Genomic DNA, 7,130 nt, shown 5'->3' with positions numbered 1-7,130 from the left:
TCCAAAAGGAGGAATTTTCAAGAAGCAAACAAATTTTCAAGGAAAATGTTTTAATTGTGATAAGATGAGTCACAAAGCTTCGGATTGCAGGTTGCCTAAAAAGAAGTGAGAGGAAAATGTGGTGGAAAACATTACTCAACATGTTTCAGACATAAACCTCTTTGTAGTGGTTTCAAAAGTGAATCTGGTTGACTCTAATCCGAGAGAATGGTGGATTGATACGGGAGCAACCAGACATGTTTGCTCGGACAAAGGGTTGTTCACTTCATTTGAAGTAATTAGCAATGGAGAAAAGCTATTCATGGGGAATTATGCTACGTCTGAGATTGAGGGTCAAGGGAAGGTGATTTTGAAAATGACTTCTGGGAAAGAGCTGACTCTGAACGATGTGCTTTATGTGCTAGAAATTCGGAAGAACTTGGTGTCTGGATCGCTGTTGAACAAACATGGTTTCCAAATGGTGTTTAAGTCAGATAGGGTAGTTTTGTCTAAGAATAGGATGCATGTGGGAAATGGTTATGTTAATGATGGGCTATTTAAGATCAATATAATGACTCTGAAACAAAAAATTAATAATGAAGCTAGTTCTTCTGCTTATTTGCTTAAGTCTTCTAATCTTTGGCATGATAGATTAGGACATGTTAATTTTAATTCATTGCGTAAATTAATTAACATGAAGCATATCGTTCTAAACAATTAGGTCATATTTCTAAACAATTAAAAGAAACACCGAACCACTTAATTTAATACATAGTGATATTTGTGATTTTAAATTCATTCAAACAAGAGGCGGTAATAAATATTTTATTACCTTTATTGATGATTGCACAAAATATTGCTATGTATAATTGTTGAAAAGTAAAGATGAAGCTTTAGAAAAGTTTATTCTCTACAAAAATGAAGTTGAGGATCAACTTAATAGAAAAATCAAAGAATTAAGGAGTGACTGTGGTGGTGAGTATGTTGTTCTGTTTGAGTCACTATGTGAACAAAGTGGAATTATACATCAAGTCACGGCTCCATATTCACCTCAATCTAATGGGATTGCAGAACGAAAGAATCAAACTTTAAAGGAAATGATGAATGCAATGTTGATAAGATCTGGGTTACCCCATAATATGTGGGGAGAAGTTGTTTTGTCAGCTAATTATTTATTAAATAAGATACCCCGAAAGTAAGAAGATAAAACCTCATATGAGCTGTGGAAATGTAGAGCACCTTCTTATAAATTCTTACGAGTGTGGGGGTGTCTTGCTAAAGTAGTGGTTCCTTCAAATAAAAAAATGTGAAAATAGGACCAAAAAATGTTGACTGCATTTTCATTGGTTATGCACAAAACAATAGTGCTTATCGATTTCTAGTGCGTGAGTCTAAAGTTCCAGATGTCCACAAAAATACAATAATAGAATCAAGAAATGCATCGTTTTTCAAACATGTGTTTTCCTTGCAATTCTAGAGTGGAATCGAGAGAACTACGACAATTTCATAAAACAACATTTGAAAATGAAGAAAATGATGAAGCTCCAGAAGAAGAAGAAGAACAAGAAGTTGAGGTCAGACGTAGCAAAATAGCTAGAATAGAAAAATCTTTTGGTCTAGACTTTCTGACGTATTTGCTAGAAAATGAACCTCAAAACTTCAAAGAAGTTGTAACTTCACCTGAAGGGGCTTTATGGAAAGAAGCCATTAATAGTGAAGTTGAATCAATTTTACAAAATCATACCTGGAAGTTAGTAGATCTTCCTCTAGGATGTAAACCTTTGGGGTATAAATGGATTTTCAAAAGGAAAATGAAAGCCGATGGATCAATCGATAAGTACAAGGCTAGACTTGTAATTAAAGGTTATAGGCAACGAGAAGGCCTTGATTACTTTGACACTTATTCTCCTGTTACGAGAATAAATTTCATTCGGATGATAATAGCAATTGCAGCTTTGCCCAATCTCGAGATATTAGAGTCAATTTTTTTGAGATTAATAGAGTTAATTGGTATTATAGTTAAAATGGTATCATAGTGTCTCTAATTAAAAATATGAGGGTCTTCCTAATAATTTTCCTAATTCTTGGGGGTATAACTATCCTTTTTTCTAGTTAAATTAAAACATGAACAGGGAAAAATGCCAACAAAGCAAAGAAGAACAGAGTACTCTGCAATTATAGGAGCCTTTAGGCTTTATCATTGCACAGAACAGAGGACCCTACTTCATGCACAAAAATAGTTAACAATCAAACTCGTTTATTTGCCTGCATGAACAATAAATCAAACAGGTTGAACGAAAACAAATGATCTGTAGTCGCGGTCGCTCGTATGGATAAGAACTGGACAAATTGTGATATCAAAATCAGTTGAGAATGGCTACAACACATACAAGATAACTTCGTTGTATTTGCTTTTGAATATTCACGTTCAACTTTTACCTTGACAAGTAGTTAAAGTTTGAGAACTTGTTTGATCAGTGAGAAAATGAGAGAAAAATTCAGAGAGTTGTGAATCAATTCAATGTATTTTCATTAACTGAATTTGTTTAGCTAGATGAGTATGTTGAGAAGTCAATATTAGCCCAAATAAGTCCACACCTAAATTAATTTGATGTCATTGCTTACATCAATTTAGTTAGGTGAAAATTAGGTATTTTTCCCATGTTTAATTTCAATGGTTTAAATTAGTTTGTGGTTATTTTAATGAGTGGTTTAGATTGTTTCTTGTAACCTATAAATACCTCATTTGTATTTGAGTTTTATCATTCAACAATCAAAGCTTTATTATAAGCATTTGAAAGCTTTCTTAAGAGTTCTTCTCTTTTTTGCAATTTTGTGAGATTATTCTAAAGATAGTTTTTCTTCTTCTTGATCAATTAGAGTTTTTACTCTATTTTGATTCAACATTTGGTATCAGAGCATTGGTTGTAAAGTCTCTTGAAATTTCGAGTATGCTCTGTGGTTGCAGTTTTGACTGATCTTCCACATCAGAAAAAATTTCTTGAGATTATTGCTGGAGTTATCACAAACCTTGAGAGGGAGCTTCTTTGTGTCAAGAGTAGTGTATTATTCTGCACGGTAGTCACTCAAGATTGTTCGGTGTAGTCAAAGTCTTGTCGATACGATGGGTGATCTTCAAGTTGTTGGAGGAATCAAGAAGCTCAACAACCAAAACTATAACACGTGGGCAACGTGTATAGAATCTTACCTTCAAGGTCAAGACTTGTGGGAGGTTGTCGGTGGTAGTGAAGTTACACAACCGGCAGCGGAAGATGCTAACGGCGTCTTGCGGAAGTGGAAAATTAAAGCAGGCAAAGCAATGTTTGCTTTAAAGACCACAATAGAAGAAGAAATGTTGGAGCACATTCGGGATGCTAAATCACCGAAGGAAGCGTGGGACACCTTCGCTACACTCTTTTCGAAGAGGAACGATACAAAATTGTAACTTCTCGAGAATGAACTTCTATCAATGGTGCAACGCGACATGGCGGTTGCCCAATACTTTCACAAGGTGAAGTCGATATGCCGTGAAATTTCAGAATTAGATCCGACAGCTGCTGTTGGGGAAGCCAGGATAAAAAGAATAATTGTCCATGGCTTGAGACCCGAATACCGAAGCTTTGTAGCCGCTGTACAAGGATGGCCGACACAACCATCACTTGTTGAGTTTGAAAATTTGCTGACAGGCCAAGAAACTATGGCCAAGAAAATGGGAGGAGTCTCACTAAAGGGTGAAGAGGAAGCGCTTTACACTAACCAAAGCAGAGGTGGTTCAAGACAGCACAACAAAGGCGGATCTAGAAAGACTGGTGAACAGACAAAAAGTCATCAGGGAGGGAATGGCTCTCGTCCAAGGGGAGCTTCGAAGAATCGCGACAGTAATAGAAAGTTCGATGGCGAATGTTACAATTGCGGGAAGAAGGGCCACATGAAGAGAGATTGTTGGTCCAAAAAGAAGTCTACCGAAAGCAATATTGCTACTTCTAGTTCTAAAGAAGATAGTGAAGATAACTGGGATGCCGAAGCATTACTCGCTATGGAGGAAGAAGAATTAGCTCTCACGGTAACAACACCAGAAAAGATTAACTACGAGAATGATTGGATCGTAGACTCAGGCTGCTCAAATCACATGACGGGTGATAGACAAAAGTTGCAAAACTGTTTTGAGTACAAGGGAAATCGTGTGGTGGTAACAGCTGACAACTCAAGGTTACCGATAGCTCACATCGGTAAAGCGATCGTTACACCTCGATATAGTCCCAACCAAGTGCCACTTCAAGATGTCTACCATGTTCCAGGAATGAAGAAAAATTTGCTATCCGTAGCTCAATTGACATCATCAGGCCACTATGTCTTGTTTGGTCCACAAAATGTGAAGGTATTTCGAGACCTGAAGATCTCAGAAAACCCTACGATGGAGGGACGACGATTGGAGTCAGTTTATGTGATGTCAGCTGAGTCTGCATACGTAGACAAGACAAGAAGGAATGAGACGGCAGATCTGTGGCACATGCGGCTAGGTCATGTTAGTTATTCCAAGCTAAGTGTGATGGTGAAGAAGTCGATGCTTAAGGGACTTCCACAACTTGACGTGAGAACAAATACTGTTTGCGCGGGATGTCAATATGGTAAAGCACATCAATTGCCCTACGAGGAGTCGAAGTTTAAAGCAAAGAAACCATTAGAGTTAATTCACTCTGATGTGTTTGGACCAGTTAAGCAACCATCAATTGGCGGAATGCGGTATATGGTTACGTTCATTGATGATTTCTCCAGATATGTATGGGCTTTCTTCATGAAAGAAAAATCTGAAGCATTCTCAAAGTTCAAAGAGTTCAAAGAGATAGTCGAAGGAGAAGTGGAGCAAAAGATTCGTTGCTTGCGCACAGACAACGGGGGTGAGTATAGCTCGAGAGAGTTTTCTCAATACCTACGGGAATGCCAAATACGTCATCAGTATACTTGTGCCAATACGCCACAACAAAATGGTGTAGCAGAGAGGAAGAATCGGCACCTTGCTGAAATTTGCCGGAGTATGCTACATGCGAAGAATGTACCTGGAAGATTTTGGGCCGAAGGTATGAGAACTGCAGCTCATGTCATCAACAAGCTTCCTCAACCAAGGTTGGAGTTTGTTTCACCCTTTGAGAAATTGTGGAACAAGAAACCTACAGTTAGCTATTTTCGAGTATTCGGTTGTGTATGCTATGTATTTGTTCCTGACCATCTACGTAGCAAGATCGATAAGAAAGCAGTCAGATGTATCTTTGTGGGATACGACAATCAGCGAAAAGGGTGGAAGTGTTGTGATCCAGTAAATGGAAGGTGCTACACATCACGAGATGTGGTGTTTGATGAAGCATCCTCATGGTGGACCTCAGAAAAAGAAGTGCTGCCAGACTCGAAAGAATTCGGAGACATGCTACAACAAAAGATGGGGGAGCATACTGTCCAAATTCATCTAAGCTCAGCTGGGGATCTATGCGATAGTGATAGCGAACGAAGAGTAACTCTAAATCCTTGGCAATTTGGGGTGTATCGACAACCAGATGAAGAAGGTGTGCCTAGTGAAACAGAAGAATCAACTCCATTACGAAGGTCAACAAGAACCCGAAGGCCAAATCCCAAATACGCTAATGCAGCCATAGTTGAAGAAGCAACTGGAATAGAACCTGAGACGTTCGAAGAAGCGTCACAGAGTTCTGAGTGGATGACAGCTATGAAAGACGAGATCACTGCACTTGAGCAAAATCAGACCTAGGAACTCGTGCCAAAGCCAAAAGATGTGAAACCCATATCCTGCAGATGGGTTTACAAAATAAAGCACCGTCCAGATGGGTCAATCGAGAGGTACAAGGCTCGATTGGTAGCTCGTGGTTTCTCTCAACAATATGGACTAGATTATGACGAAACGTTTAGTCCAGTGGCAAAACTTACAACCGTCCGAGTCTTACTTGCACTTGCAGCCAACAAAAGCTGGAACTTGTGGTAGATGGACGTGAAGAATGCCTTTCTCCATGGAGAGCTGGATAGAGAGATCTACATGATTCAACCGATGGGTTTTCAGAACCGAGGTCATCCTGAGTATGTGTGTAAACTGCGAAAGGCTCTCTACGGACTAAAACAAGCACCCAGGGCGTGGTATGGCAAGATTGCTGAATTTCTAACTCAAAGTGGGTATTCAGTAACATCTGCAGACTCCAGCTTGTTTGCTAAAGCTAATGGAGAAAGGATAGCTATTGTGCTCGTGTACGTAGATGATCTAATCATCACTGGAGATGATGTTGAAGAAATTTTCCGAACAAAGGAGAACTTGTCAGTTCGTTTTCAAATGAAAGAACTTGGACAACTTAAGCATTTCCTTGGGCTAGAGGTTGATCAGACGAAAGAAGGGATATTTCTTTGTCAACAGAAATATGCCAAAGATTTGTTGAAGAAGTTTGGGATGCTAGAATGTAAGCCGATCTCAACACCGATGGAACCAAATGCCAAGATGTGTGCACATGAAGGCAAAGACCTGGAAGATGCATCGATGTATCGACAATTAGTGGGTAGTCTAATCTACTTAACCTTGACTCGACCTGACATTTCTTATTTAATTGGCGTGATGAGTCGATACATGCAAAATCCGAAGAAGTCTCATTTAGAAGCGGTTCGGCGAGTACTCAGATATGTGAAGAGTAAAAGACTTAAAGGTGGAAATTGCAAACTAGTTGGCTACTGTGATGCTGACTATGCAGGAGATCACGATACTCGCAGATCAACTACTGGGTATATGTTTACCCTTGGATCTGGAACGATTTCTTGGTGTAGCAAGAGACAACCGACTGTGTCCATGTCAACTACGGAAGCAGAGTATCGAGCAGCAGCAATGGCAGCTCAAGAAAGCACGTGGCTGATACAACTAATGAATGATCTACATCAACCACTAGATTATACAGTTCTGTTGTACTGTGACAACCAATCGGCAATTCGGCTGGCGGAGAATCCTGTTTTTCATGCAAGAACTAAACATGTGGAAGTGCATTACCACTTTGTTAGGGAAAAAGTTCTGCAAGAAGAGATTGAGATGAGGCAAGTCAAGACAGATGAACAAATTGCTGACTTGTTTACAAAAAGCTTGAGTGTTGGAAAGTTTGAACATTTCCGTC

The sequence above is a fragment of the Citrus clementina genome, unplaced genomic scaffold (assembly GCF_000493195.1).
Source record: "Citrus clementina cultivar Clemenules unplaced genomic scaffold, Citrus_clementina_v1.0 scaffold_7, whole genome shotgun sequence".
Classification (NCBI taxonomy): Eukaryota; Viridiplantae; Streptophyta; class Magnoliopsida; order Sapindales; family Rutaceae; genus Citrus; species Citrus x clementina.
This window is presented reverse-complemented; position numbering follows the sequence as displayed.